General features: G+C 43.7%; 1 protein-coding gene across 7 annotated transcripts in view; it reads right to left on the bottom strand.

Annotated features, from left to right (window-relative positions):
* Positions 1–11366, bottom strand: part of TLR3 (toll like receptor 3) — a 388659-nt gene extending 377293 nt beyond the window's left edge. For 2 of the 7 annotated variants that reach the window (XM_078678083.1, XM_078678082.1), the window contains exon 1: positions 11159–11296. The gene's annotated coding sequence lies outside the window, so the exon portion shown is untranslated. Of the gene's footprint in view, positions 1–11158 lie in introns of all 7 variants that reach the window. The other 5 variants (XM_078678078.1, XM_078678073.1, XM_078678076.1 and 2 more) reach the window with 5 other exon arrangements.
* Between the last annotated feature and the right edge of the window lie 4008 nt (positions 11367–15374).

Genomic DNA, 15374 nt, shown 5'->3' with positions numbered 1-15374 from the left:
TTTTTAAGGCCGAAATAGACTTTTGGGCCCCATTATTAACCTCTGCCTTGAACTCTGCAAATGCGTATGGCCAGATTCCAACTTGGGCTGAGGCGATTGTGGTACCCATATACAAGAAGGGAGATGGGCATGTACCCTCTTGTTACCGGCCTATCTCTCTTCTTGACTCGTTAATGAAGGTTGCGGGACGCATCATCTCAAAACGCATCCACAAATGGACAGAGGAGGCGGATGTACTTTCCAGACTTCAATATGGCTTCCGAACGGGTAGGGGTACAGTTGAACAGAGCTTGAACTTATACTTTTTAATGTCGAAATATGTGGAGGCAAAAAAGGGTAATCTTTTTGTAACATTTATAGACTTGAGCTCAGCGTTCGACTGCGTGGACCATGAACAGCTATGGAGTACTCTTGAGCATCAGGGGATGAATTTATCTATTTTCAACTTTATTATCAATTTGTATAGGGATGCGGGGGCTAGGGTGCGGTATGGCCAGAGGGGGGAGTGTTCCCCAAGATTCAATATTATGAGAGGGGTAAGGCAGGGGTGCATTTTGGCTCCCCTGCTTTTCTCTCTCTACATAAATGCTGTTGGTGATCATTTGCAGAGCGTGGGATGCGACTATCCGAAGGTGGGGGGTCATGCCGTCCCAATCCTGCTGTATGCCAATGATGCGGCTATACTGTCTCAAACAAGATTGGGGCTGCAAAGGGCAGTCACCACATTTACACTCTTTATGCATGAAAGGGGCCTGAAAGTAAACATTGGTAAGACGTTCTCCTTGGCTTGTAGTAAGGGAACAAAGAAAACCCCATGTCCAATATTTATTGAAGGCCAAAAAATAGATACAGTTGAACATTTCCCATATTTGGGCATCCACTTTCATAGAAAGGTGACCTGGCAGTCTGCTGTTAAAGCAAGGAAACTTGCTTTTACTAGAGCTATTGGGGCACTCCGAGACTTTGCCAGTAAATTGGGGGGGAGACCAGTCAAGCAGCTCATTACCATCTACAGAGCAAAATGTGTCTCAACCGCTATTTACGGGGCTGGCCTCTGGGGGATTGATATTATATCATCCATTCAGATAGTGGAAAATCAGTTCCTTGGGTATTTATTAGGGGTGCGAAAGTCAACATCAATCTATATGATCCACATTGAGTTGGGGTTACCCTTTATTGCAGACGTAATTAAGCCCCTTCTTTTGTGGCATAAGATTTGGACCACCACTGAGACTGCATTGAATCGAGAAATAATTTTGGATAACCAAAAATTGGAGGGGGCAAAACATACAAAATGGATGTTATATGTTAAAAATGTTTGCTGTGAAATTGGGCGCCCAGAGTTTTTTACCGACCCTTTGACCATGGAGCACATTACAAGGAAAGCCCTGAGAAAGATTCTAATGGACCATCTAGAAGCAAAGAGGTGCACTACTCAGAAACTTAAGAAATCGATTCTGGACTTTCAAAGGATTACTTTGACCCAGGGGCTACAACTATATCTTTTAACTGATATTCCTTGTTTTTCAAGAATGCTCCTCTCCAGACTTAGACTGGGCTCCTTCTTTCGGCTAGTGACCTTTCCTTCCTGCAATGACTGGTCCCAAAATTGGCCCCCCTGTCCATGTGATGACACCTCACCCCAATCCAACATCCATTCTATATTATTTTGTAAATACTACGTAGCCCCTAGAAAATCTTTATTGAAGCCATTACTGAAGATTTGGGGATTGAGGTCTTGTAAAGATGCTTTTGACTGATTGCAACAGTTGGAGGATAGGAATGTGATATCCACCATGGAAAAGTTCTTAAAATTGCTGTTAAAATTTAGGAACTCGATAGCATAGGTTATATATATCTGCGATTTTATCCATGTTACTTATATTGTTTTTATGATATATGTTTTATCTCCTGTTTCTTGTGCTTTTCATTTGGCTTATATTTGCCTTTTTACAATTTAATTAATGTAATGTATGCTTTCATGATATCCTTGTGATAACGAATAAAGCTTATTTTGATTTGATTTGATAGATATATATATATATATATATATATTGTCAACAACCAAAAAGGATTTCAATGCGCACTCGGAAAGGTTGCAATATCTAGCCTGTTGGGGCCGGGGTGCAATGAAATTAATAACGCTATTAATCTAATCAATTATACGTTTTATTATATCATTTTGATTTTAAATGAGCTATGTTACATTGATTGGTGAAATACTGCAGAAAGGAATTGCTAACAAATCCCCTGTTATGTTTCCCCTTCCAAGATGGCGCTTTGATTTACAGACTTATTGTATTGGTATTTGGTACCTTGTTTATGTTTACACAAAGTATTTTGAAAACTTTATTTATACACGTTGGTGTTTCACGAAAAAGTATCGTGTGATCAAGACACCGCCGGGTGTCGAAACGCGTAGCGATAATCTATGAAATAAAACTGGTGATTTCTTATACTTCTCCGAGTGCGCATTGAAATCCTTTTTGGTTGTTGACAATTACAAGTACCGGCGTTTGGGTTCTGCCGGCTGATTTGTGCCACCTGACTCAGGAGTGATTATATATATATATATATATATATATATATATATATATATATATATATATATATATATATATATATATATATATATATATATATATATACACATATATTACCTACTGGCGATAGCCAGTAGGTATATATAGTTAGGATTGTTTTCCATAGGGAAATCGCAACATTCTATTGGGAATAACTTTGGCGCCGGTTGAGGAATCTTCCTGATATTTTCCTTAACTTTGCCTCGCGGCGCTCCGGTCCTTCCCTGAAAGTTTGGGGGGATTCGTCAAGCGGGGGCCGAGATAAAAGAGGGGTCCCAAAACGTGTTTTCCCCATGTTAATTTCCATAGGGCGGTTGGACTCACTTTTAGCCCGAACGGCTGAATGGTTTTCCACCAAACTTGTCAAAATTGTAGGGACTGGTAGCCCGATGTGCCTTTGCTATGTCTCAAGATATGTGCTCCAGTGGTTTTTACGAAAATTAACTTTGAAAAAGTATATATTGGGCTACATTGGGCTATATATATGTTAGAGCCCAAATGTAGCCCAATGTAGCCCAATGTAGCCCAAAGATGGCCACCAGAGACAAAAAAAAACAAATGTAGCCCAAATATCAGCCAGATGTAGCCCAACTATAGCCCAATGACAGAATGTCCCAGAGTGTTCTAAAGAACAACTAGAGCGCTAACAGTCTTACTTATGACAAAAGTATGGCACACCTGAAGTCATCTTGATTGGAATAAAGTGTTAACACTTAAAACATTTAATTTGCAAAGGAGCAAAATGAGGGGGTTCCTTTTGCCATAGAAATTATGATTAGTGCTGAAGAAAGAAAAATTAGGGCACATTTTGAGTGACTTCTCAAAACCTCTTATATTTCATTAAAAAAATTCTGATATGCAGTCTCCCAAGATGGCCACCCGAGACAAAAGAGCCTGTGCTTAAAAACTGTTAGCAAAGCAGGCATTTGAGATTTAAAAAACGTTTTAATATATAAAAACGTTATCCGCTAATAGAATTAGCATTTACAAAACCTTGCGAATTCAATGAAAAACCATAGGTTTCAGGCCTTATATAGTTAGGAATTAGCATTTAAAAAACCTTGCGAATTCACTGAAAAAACCATAGGTTTCAGGCCTTATATAGTTAGGAATTAGCATTTAAAAAACCTTGCAAATTCACTGAAAAAAACATAGGTTTCAGGCCTTATATAGTTAGGAATTAGCATTTAAAAAACCTTTGAAATTCACTGAAAAAACCATAGGTTTCAGGAGTTATATAGTAAGGAATTAGCTTTTAAAAAACCTTTGAAATTCACTCAAAAAACTATAAGTTTTAGTGGTGTTATAGTTAGCTGGACATTTTACTCATACAAAACCATTGAAATTGCTCCTATATAGTTAGTTGTACTAACTATATTTCGCGCACCCGCAATCCACTGCTGATGATGTCACATATTAGATCATTCATGACATGGTCAGTGACATCACTGATGACATCTCAAATGACATCACTGATGACATCATCCACGTGACAATCACATACACCTTTTCATACACTATTACAATTTTTCATCACTCTTTGTAAAATACAGAGTATCATATTTAAATCCATTGTCACAGCAATACAAGTATCTAAAAATCCACTCAGTGATTCATAGATGTATAGACACATCTAATCACTTACCTATGGATTCACTCATACGTGCTGTCAATGAACAATAGAACACTATCAAAAATACTTATACATCTATATCGACATTAAACAACAGCACGCATCCTATTCACATATGAAGTCATCCTACTCACTTATGCAAACAATGGATCATACTTACATATTTACTTAGCAAAACACTTATACAAACACCACTTCTTCTATTCATTTAGATAGTAAGTCATACTTAGTGAATTATAAAATCATTATTACAAGTATACAGTTATCCATACAGTCACTCACACAATCATTGTGTCTTATGTATACTTATTTATATACAACAACTGACACATACACTGCCTTTTATTTTTCTAGTTTGTTGGACCTGTACCATTGAGAAATATATTTGCTCATCACCACACCCATAAAGATATTCACTCACCCAAACAACTGTTAGAACATGTAGTTTTAACTTCATATATCTACTGAATCAACTATTCACACATCTTTGGACAGTCACACACCCCCCACCGAACCACACACACTTTCACACTCCCATACAAATACTCAGTTAACTAATCAATAACTAATATAGACTTTCACATAGCTAGTAACCAACTGTAGAATCAGTTTACACAACAACTGACAAAGTGATACAGATATTCACACAGTTTAGTCACTATCCACTATATTTAGTGAGACATTATAAATTGGTCAAGTAAACAGTCAATTACACTGCTACTAAATCCTCCATCCAAATATTTATTTATATATATCCACTTATTCTTCAATGCAAATTGCTATATATATAATGCATATTTAAATAACGAAGCAAACCACATTCACTGGATGATGTCATCAGTGATGACATCAGTGATGTCATTTGAGATGTCATCAGTGATGTCACTGACCATGTCATGAATGATCTAATATGTGACATCATCAGCAGTGGATTGCGGGTGCGCGAAAAATAGTTAGTACAACTAACTATATAGGAGCAATTTCAATGGTTTTGTATGAGTAAAATGTCCAGCTAACTATAACACCACTAAAACTTATAGTTTTTTGAGTGAATTTCAAAGGTTTTTTAAAAGCTAATTCCTTTCTATATAACTCCTGAAACCAATGGTTTTTTCAGTGAATTTCAAAGGTTTTTTAAATGCTAATTCCTAACTATATAAGGCCTGAAACCTATGTTTTTTTCAGTGAATTTGCAAGGTTTTTTAAATGCTAATTCCTAACTATATAAGGCCTGAAACCTATGGTTTTTTCAGTGAATATATATATATATATATATTTATTCACTGAAAAAACCATAGGTTTCACACCAGTTATAGTTAGGAATTAGCATTTAAAAAACCTATTAAATTCACTGAAAAAAACATAGGTTTTACACCAGTTATAGTTAGCTGGAAATTTTACTCGCATAAAACCATTGAAATTCCCACGTTATAGTTAGTTGGACTCACTATAACTTGCGCGTGCAATGCACTGCTGATGACGTCACATATTACATCACTCATGACTATGGTTTTTTCAGTGAATTTCAATGGTTTTTTAATAGCAAATCTCTATAGGTATGAAAAGTAATATTTTTTATAACGAATTTTATATTGTATAATTATGTAATTATGATTTATTTTTTTTGCCCTGGGGCGCTCCCTGGGCGCGTACCGGTGAACGCACGGGTAAGCGCAATGTTACGGCGCGCCCCGGGGTGCGTACCGGGGAGCGTCCCGTTAGCGCTATTGCCGCGATCGAAACAACCACATTGTGACGTTTGGCGTAAGCGTGACGTATCGCGTAGCCACGTGATGCGTCTTATGGCGCGTCGCGTAAGCGCGACATATCGCGTTGCCGCGCAATGTGTCTTATGACGCGCTTCGTAAACGCACCCGGAAGCGCTCCGCGGCGCGGCCCGGTGCGCATAGCGTAAGCGCGCCGGAGCGCGTAACGTAAGCGCACCGGGTCATGTGTCGGGTCATGTGACCTGAAAATAACACTTTTCATTGGTTCTCATCATTTTTTTTCTCCAAATGATGAAAGCCCCCTCCTTTTTTCCTCATTCTAACTTTCTTCATTGAGAGAGCAAGAGCTATTTTTGATCACTGCAATGGCATCACTTGTAGCTGCAGCTGGTGCACCCCCACCACCACCACCAAGAAAAGAAGGTCCACCACCACAGTTCCTTGGAGGAGACGAAGAAGAAGAAGAAGAGGAAGAAGAGGAGGAGGAGCAACAATCAAGGCCCTTCCTGCCTGAAGAACGAAGGCAAAGGCACGTTAAAGTGCACTATATTTGGCAATTCTATTCCATCCCTGAAGGCCAAAAAAAGGTGAACGCCCCCAAAGTCACCAGTCTAATTTGTGGCTCAGTCCTCTCCAGGGGCAATCCCCTAAAGAAATATTCATTTGGTAATTTTACCATGATCCGCCACATGGAGAGGTTTCATCCCAATAACTTAGCCCACGCTGAAGTACAGGAACTTCAGAACAACCCACCCCCTGTGGCCAGCACCTCCTCTACTGAAAACTCACTTTCTGGTCCTGAAGCACGCCAAATGGTGCCAAATATACAACCAAAATTTGGCAACATAAAACATGTTTGCATTTTCTGTGGCAAAACATTATGTTATGGTGAACTTAGTGTCACCTTAATAAATAATGCTGTGGACAACCACCAATGCAACAAGAAAAGGAAGCACTAATTCTTTTCTTTTTTTTGCTCCTGTTGAGCCATTTCCACTTCCCTGTTTTTTGTTTGTTCCCTTAAAAAACACAAAAAATATATAAAATTGTTCAAAAATACAAAAAAAGTTCAGTAAAATAATAAAAAAATATAAAACTACAAAAACAATAAAAAAAATGTTATTTTCAGAACTACCTCACATTTATAAAATTAAACCTATATTTTTAAAGGATCTCTGTCAATTTTTTTGTCCTTAGGGTACGCGTACGGGGGCGCGCCCTCCCCCCCCCAAAAAAAATTAATGAAGCAGTTAGCATGAGGGAAGGACACAAACAGAGTTATGTTAAGAGAAAAAGAGCTACAAGATGACCACAGAGGGATTGTTTATTACATAGTAAAAAATAGAGAAGGTGTAATTGGATGAAAGTGAGAAAAGTAAAATGACTAAAAGAGCGAAAGAAAGGAAGAGAGAGGAAGAACTCTAAAGTAGAGATAGTGTGAGACTGTGTGTGTGTTGGGGGGTGAGGTGTGTGTGTGAGTGTGGGGGGGTGGGATGTGGGTGTGGATGTGTAAGGTGTCGGTGTGGGGGTGTGGGGTATTTTGGTGTGGGTGTGGCTCAGGATGTGGGTGTGTAAGGTGTGGGTGTGGGTGTGTGGGGTGTTTGGGTGTAGGTGGGAGTGTGGGTGTGTGAGGTGTGTGTGGGGTGTGTGTGGGTGTGGGGGTTATGTGTGTAGAATGTGTATGTATGTGTGGGATGTGTGGATGTGTCTGTGAGGTGTGTGTGTGTGGGGGGGGGAGGTGTGTGTGTGGCATGTGTGGGGTGTGTCTGTGAGGTATCTGTGTGTGCGTGTGTGTGTGTGTTGGGGGGGTGAGGTGTGTGTGTGAGTGTGGGTGTGTGGGTGTGTGGGATGTGGGTGTGGGTGTGGATGTGTAAGGTGTCGGTGTGGGGGTGTGGGGTGTTTCGGTGTGAGTGTGGCTGGGGATGTGGGTGTGTAAGGTGTGTGTGTGGGGGTGAGTGTGTGGGGTGTTTGGGTGTAGGTGGGTGTGTGAGGTGGGTGTGGGGTGTGTGTGGGTGTGGGGGGTATGTGTGTAGAATGTGTATGTATGTGTGGGATGTGTGGATGTGTCTGTGAGGTGTGTGTGTGTGTGTGGGGGGGGGAGGTGTGTGTGTGGGATGTGTGGGGTGTGTCTGTGAAGTATCTGTGTGTGCGTGTGTGTGTGTGTGTTGGGGGGTGAGGTGTGTGTGTGAGTGTGGGATGTGGGTGTGGGTGTGGATGTGTAAGGTGTCGGTGTGGGGTGTTTCGGTGTGGGTGGAGGTGTGCGTGTGTGAGGTGTGTGTGGGGAGTGTGTGGGTGTGGGGGTGTGGGGTTGTGTGCGTGTGGGTGTGCGTGGGACGTACTTGTAGGTACCTAAAACAGCCACAGAACCCAAAAGCTCTTTTCAGAGCTACCCTACCTGTAATCACTCAAAATGATTATTTTACACTATTATTTCCACTATTTTTCACCAAAGTACGCTCCCCGGTGCGCGTACCGGGCGCTCACCCCGCGAAAATCGTAAAAAATTTTTTAAAAAATGTTGTCCCGCGGGACCCTATTATGGCCCCCACATCAAACCTAGGGGGTCAGGGGGGGTGTACCCTGCCCCCTTTTGGTCATTTCCCCCTTTGTTTTTTGCCACCTCTTGTGTCTCGATCCTACCGAGACACAAGATGGCGGCCGCTGCGGACTGTTTCGAATGTTTACAGACACCCGAGAGCCAATCAGCTTTCCGTGCGCAAGTCGCGTGGCGCGCCCGGAGCGCTCCCCGGTGCGCGTACCGGGGCGCGCTTACAGATATATAATTTTTTTTTAACCTAAATTACTCAAAATCCTCTGGAGCACATATCTTGAGACATAGCAAAGGCACATCGGACTACCAGTCCCTACAATTTTGCCAAATTTGGTGAAAATCCATTCAGCCGTTCGAGCTAAAAGTGAGTTCGACCGCCCTATGGAAATTAACATGGGGAAAACACGTTTTGGGACCCCCCTTTTATCTCAGCCCCGGATTGACGAATCCCCCCCAAACTTTCAGGGAAGAAGCGGAGAGCCGCGAGGCAAAGTTGAGGAAAAATTCAGGCAGATTCCTCAACCGGCGCCAAAGTTATTCCCAATAGAATGTTGCGATTTCCCTATGGAAATCAATCCTAACTATAACTACCTACTGGCGACTGTCAGTAGGTAATATATATATATATATACACACACACACAAAAAAAAACATCCCCCAGGATACGGACCTGTAAGACCAGCACGTCCGGCACTGACTGATTGCTCTCTAGGCCACTCTGACCCTGATTGCACAGGTCATACAAGTCAAGTATAGCATAATAAAGCTAAGTAAAACCACCCCACCTCCTCATGCAGTCGCTGTCTAAACCACAGTTCAGGTGTGTGCCTGTGGACTGCGTCATCACAATAACCTGCAACCAGGATCCCCCTTTGCTGAAGGCAGTTGGTCTCACTTCCTCTAGAAGTGAGATCTACCACTGCTGTGCTGCCCTCAAAGGCGATAGCAGTGCATGCTACACAGAAGAGAAGCGCAAGAGTAAACCTTGCAAAAAGGCCAGTGCTCCAAACCTGTACAGTTTACCTGAGCGGAGAGCTGTGGCTGGAGTCAGAAAGCACCTCAAAAGAAAGACGCTGGTCTTCCAGCCAAAAAGCTAAGGTCCACACCATAATAACATTGTGCTTAGACTATGGCAATGCTTTATATCTGGGCATCACACAGGCATCATTAAAAAGACTTCAACTAATTCAAAATGCAGCAGCACGACTTCTGGGCCACAGTCCGTCTCATCTCAGCTATGGTCTCTGCATTGACTGCCTTTGGACAAAGAGATCACATTTAAAAGCTTTGGCTGTGCACACCAGCATAGCTGCCAAAGTTTCAGATTGCTTAGGTGTTACATTTTCATAATTTCAGTGTTATTATGAGTGGCATTCAACGACTGTGAGTGACACTTTCTCGTGAGCAAAATCAAGCAATGAAGACGAGTGAAACATATATAAATATGAAAAATTACACACGTTTGAGCAAAGAGAAACTCAAAGATCTTAAAACTGATGGAACACACTAACCTAGTGCCCTTGTAGCCTGATTGTAGTAAACAAATGTGTAACCATGATATTAACAGTCCTGGATTGGTGATGTGAGCAGAAGCGGTAGGAAAAATGCAAATATGAACTGTAGCATAAAGTGCAAGCATAGCTGCATTGCTGAATTCGATTACCTAGACGGTTTCATCTAGGGAGCCAGTGCACAAATGCGAAGGTCAGGGAGTTTGACTTTCGCTGATGGCTGTAAAGCAACATTAAGTCATGCCAAAACAGGTGAACTGCTTTCCAAAAGTAGCCATATAATTGTGTTACATTTCCAGCCATTTATGACATTTATTCAATATAAAGTTGCATTCTGGGAAATTTCGTTTATTTTTTCTGTGTACTGTTGACTAAAAAGCAAGACTTTGCTGAATATATTTGATACGCCAGATTGAGCAATGATAAACAAAAGTTCCTTTAAAGACAAGAAGACATGGAATGTGTTGTGTTATTGAACATGATATCATGCTCCGCATCTTGTGCACTCACCAGGAAGCCCATTTGTACATGTTGCTGACACCATGTGTGAAGGGCCACAATACATGGTCAGGGCCTGCAGGCAGTTTCTGGTAAGCACAGTCCCTTATCTGTACACCCTGATTGGCGGGAACAGGGAGCACCCTTGCACAGCCGTGTCTTAAAAGCATGCCAGGCTATGGTCTCTGTTGAGATCACCATGTGGCACAGTGCCTACTGGCGCGGCCTGGGAGAAATGAAAAGCAAAGGCAGCCTCCAGGGAGGCTTGGGAAAATGCCATGCGGTCCTCGTACAGTGAACTAAGTTAATTGCCAACAGCGTTCTAATGTCTGATCAATAAGACAAAAACACACAATTACAACAGAAGGTGGTGGGAATAACGACACTCGTTCATTTAGTGAGTTATAAAGAAAATGGCATATAACACTGGAGCATTGTGAATCTCTGTTTTCTGTTGACATCAGCGTGACACAGCAGCAGCCTCAATCAGGACCACCTGCTCCTGTGCCAGCCCATCAGGCATCAGATAATATTTCCTGGTACAAGAAGGAGCTGCAGGAAAAAAGGGGGATTTCATACCCATTGAACCCAGAGCTTCCACAGACCAGACAAGAAATTACAGCACTAGTTACTTGAGCAGTAGTGCGGCAGCTTACCAAACCTGACGATGATTGTTGGGGTGCGAGGTTGGGCTAGTTGCACAGACATAGCTGGCAGGAAGGACCTAATTCATTCACCATCTCTAGACGTCTAGCAGAAACAGGCACACAATTTTAAAGGTTCTTTACCCATGCGCAATTCCTAGGAAGCCAGCCGCTCCCCTTTCCTCTTGCTTTCACTTTTGAGAGCTCTTATGCGCAAGTCACAGCCCCAGTTTGTAACTATGACAACCACCTTCCACGCGCCTTCTGGGCAGCAGCTAAATGCTAGTCAAGTACAGCACAGAATTAGGTTAACCCTTGAGGAGCCAGCGTCGGTCTGCGTGCACTAGTGACTTTTCAAAACAGCTGGTCCTCGGAAGGAAGACTTTAATATGTGTGACACATCTGTCAAAGGCGGGGATGAGTGACGCGTGGCAGGACTGTAACAGCTCTTCGCAAACCCGGGGCCGTGCTACATCAGGATTTAATTCAGCCATAATACCCGCCCAGGACCTCTAACCGGAGGCTGGCTCAATACCCCTATATAAACCATGCCAGGCTGGAGGTCACTGTTGTAGGTTTTTGGTGCCCAAAATATGGAACACACCACCCCTCCACGTTCAACAGTGCCCACGCGAAGTATTTCCGAAATGTAGTTATACCTGGCTTTTCTAACTTTGATTGTGCGTGCATGTGCTGTCCTGAAGTAGCTGAATTCTTAGAGCTATGATGCCCTTTTGAGCACAAGCATGTGCTCTATAAATCTTAATTGACAATTTACATCTTCCGCTATCAACCCCTATAGCAACAGTAAGTGAAACAAGCATTGGCATAGCCAATATGTAGTAAGAGGTTGTTGTTAGTAATGACGCGCGTGTGCTCATGCGCGTCATTCACAACAACAAATATCGTGTTATGGTTTGAATGTGAATTGTCGCGTGCCACGAGCTGAGATGTTGTTTCTTGAATGTTGATGTATGCATGCGTATCTGTGTCGCGTGTGAGAGTCGCGTGTATGTATGTTGATGTTCAAACGGGGATGCACTGCTGATGTAAAGTTGCCGAGCAGTTGACTGACATTCAAGATCCTACGCTCAACCTGCAAGCTTCACAAATAAAGGCTCTCCTTACTTATTCAATTCGAATTGCTTCCTGGAAGTCCTTTCCTCTTTTATTACACAATAGGTCTCGCCTTTGGGACCTTATAAGTGTTTAGTTATCCAGCACAATATCCTTGGTGCAACAACATCAACTGTTGCATGGCGAGACCTATTGGCTATGCCAATGCTTTTTTTTGTCTGTTATGATTGTTTTTCATTTCGAAGTATTTTATTGATTTTTAATTAGCAGATACATTAGCATTTCTGTCGCAGGGTTAGCCAAACTTTGGGGTCGATTAGGATGGCGGACGGAAGGACGACCGCCGTCCTGGAGTAGGGGGAAAAAGGCTTTTTTCTGTCCGCCTGCCACGGACACTCCGTCCGCCATATTAGGAAGGGAAACACTGTCAAATTTCCATACGCGGCGGAAGAGCACGCACCGCCGCGGAAGTACACCCGACCCCGCGGCGGACGCACCCAATCCAGACACACCGCCGTACGGAATGACGTCTCCGACCGTCCTCCAAATCACGATGGCGGAAAACACACATAAAATCGCTGCGGAAAAACAACCTGCCTGAACACGGCGGACTCACCACAGTGGAGATACACACCACAAGCAGATCGCCGTCATGGACCCAGCGCTACACGCATTTCCGATACTCTTCGTGCTCCACCACCAGCAAGTCATGGCCCATCACCGACGACGACGCAGGTACGCCAACACACCAATAGACGTCAGAAGGGGAATACCTTCCAGGGCTGTGACGTAGGGAGGGGGAGTGTCATGTATGTGAAACTGCCTTTACGATCGCACCAATATATCAACAATTCAAGTACACAACCATGAATGACAACGACAAACCACGACACATGATTGACTTGCTTTATTAAACATAATATTGGTATAATCGTACACTCCCCAAGAGCATGGGCACTGGGTACGACAGAGGAGGTACATCAGAGGCAGAACATGAGGGCACAATGCAGTATCACAACAGCAACAGGGCACTGGGTACGACAGAGCAGGTACATCAGAGGCAGAACATGAGGGAACAATGCAGTATCAGAACAGCAACAGGGCAGTGTTTACAACAGAGCAGGTACATGAGAGGCAGCACATGAGGGCACAATGCAATATCAGAACAGCAACAGGGCAGTATTTACAACAGAGCAGGTACATCAGATGCAGAACATGAGGGCACAATGCAGTATCAGAACAGCAACAGGGCAGTGTTTACAACGGAGCAGGTACATCAGAGGCAGCACATGAGAGGGCACGATGCAGTATCAGAACAGCAACAGGGCAGTCTTCACAACAGAGCAGGTACATCAGAGGCAGCACGTGAGAGGGCATAATGCAGTATCAGAACAGCAACAGGGCATTGTGGCCAACAGAGCAGGTACATCAGAGGCAGCAAATGAGAGGGGCAATGTGCATCAACAGTCCATTGCACAGAACAGGTATATCATTGGCAGCACATGAGAAGGGCTAAGTGCATCAACAGTCCATTGCACAGAACAGGTACATCATTGGCAGCACGTGAGAGGGGCTAAGTGCATCAACAGTCCATTGCATAGAACAGGTATATCATTGGCAGCACATGAGAGGGGCTAAGTGCATCAACAGTCCATTGCACAGAACAGGTACATCATTGGCAGCACGTGAGAGGGGCTAAGTGCATCAACAGTCCATTGCACAGAACAGGTACATCATTGGCAGCACGTGAGAGGGGCTAAGTGCATCAACAGTCCATTGCATAGAACAGGTATATCATTGGCAGCACATGAGAGGGGCTAAGTGCATCAACAGTCCATTGCACAGAACAGGTACATCTGAAGCAGCACATGAGAGGGGCTAAGTGCATCAACAGTCCATTGCACAGAACAGGTACATCATTGGCAGCACGTGAGAGGGGCTAAGTGCATCAACAGTCCATTGCGCAGAACAGGTACATCATTGGCAGCACGTGAGAGGGGCTAAGTGCATCAACAGTCCAATGCACAGAACAGGTATATCATTGGCAGCACATGAGAGGGGCTAGGTGCATCAACAGTCCATTGCACTGAACAGGTACATCATTGGCAGCACGTGAGAGGGGCTAAGTGCATCAACAGTCCATTGCACAGAACAGATACATCTGAAGCAGCACATGAGAGGGGCTAAGTGCATCAACAGTCCATTGCACAGTACAGGTACATCATTGGCAGCACGTGAGAGGGGCTAAGTGCATCAACAGTCCATTGCACAGAACAGGTACATCATTGGCAGCACGTGAGAGGGGCTAAGTGCATCAACAGTCCATTGCACAGAACAGGTACATCATTGGCAGCACGTGAGAGGGGCTAAGTGCATCAACAGTCCATTGCACAGAACAGGTACATCTAAAGCAGCATGTGAGAGGGGCAATGTGCATCAACAGTCCATTGCACAGAACAGGTACATCTAAAGCAGCACGTGAGAGGGCAGAATGCAGTATCAGAACAGCAACAGGGCATTGTGGCCAACAGAGCAGGTACATCACTGGCTACCCAAGTACGTGTGTTAAGCGACCCGTCACAAGGACAATAATAATGTCAGGGTGGGTACATTCGTCAATCTACACACAAAGTAAAATGACATGTGAGTGATGGCAACTAAACCTCACACCACAGAATCTGGTGGAGTGCTTGAACTACTCGCCTCGGACACACTTCCAGCACCAGAAACTGGAGTGTGAGACACAGCCACCGATCTACTGACTGACACATGAGCCATAGACCCAGACACACCACCAGCACCAGCAACAGGAGTGTGAGACACAGCCACCGATCTACTGACTGACACATGAGCCATAGACCCAGACACACTGCCAGCACCAGCAACAGGAGTTTGAGACACAGCCACAGCTGTAGTGACTGACACATGAGCCATAGACCCAGACACACCGCCAGCACCAGAAACAGGAGTGTGAGACACAGTCACCGATCTACTGACTGACACATGAGCCATAGACCCAGACACACTGCCAGCACCAGCAACAGGAGTGTGAGACACAGCCACAGCTGTAGTGACTGACACATGAGCCCTAGACCCAGACACACCGCCAGAACCAGAAACAGGAGTGTGAGACACAGCCACAGATCTACTG

This window comes from Lissotriton helveticus, chromosome 2_2, assembly GCF_964261635.1.
Source record: "Lissotriton helveticus chromosome 2_2, aLisHel1.1, whole genome shotgun sequence".
Lineage (NCBI taxonomy): Eukaryota > Metazoa > Chordata > Amphibia > Caudata > Salamandridae > Lissotriton > Lissotriton helveticus.
This window is presented reverse-complemented; position numbering and strand designations above follow the sequence as displayed.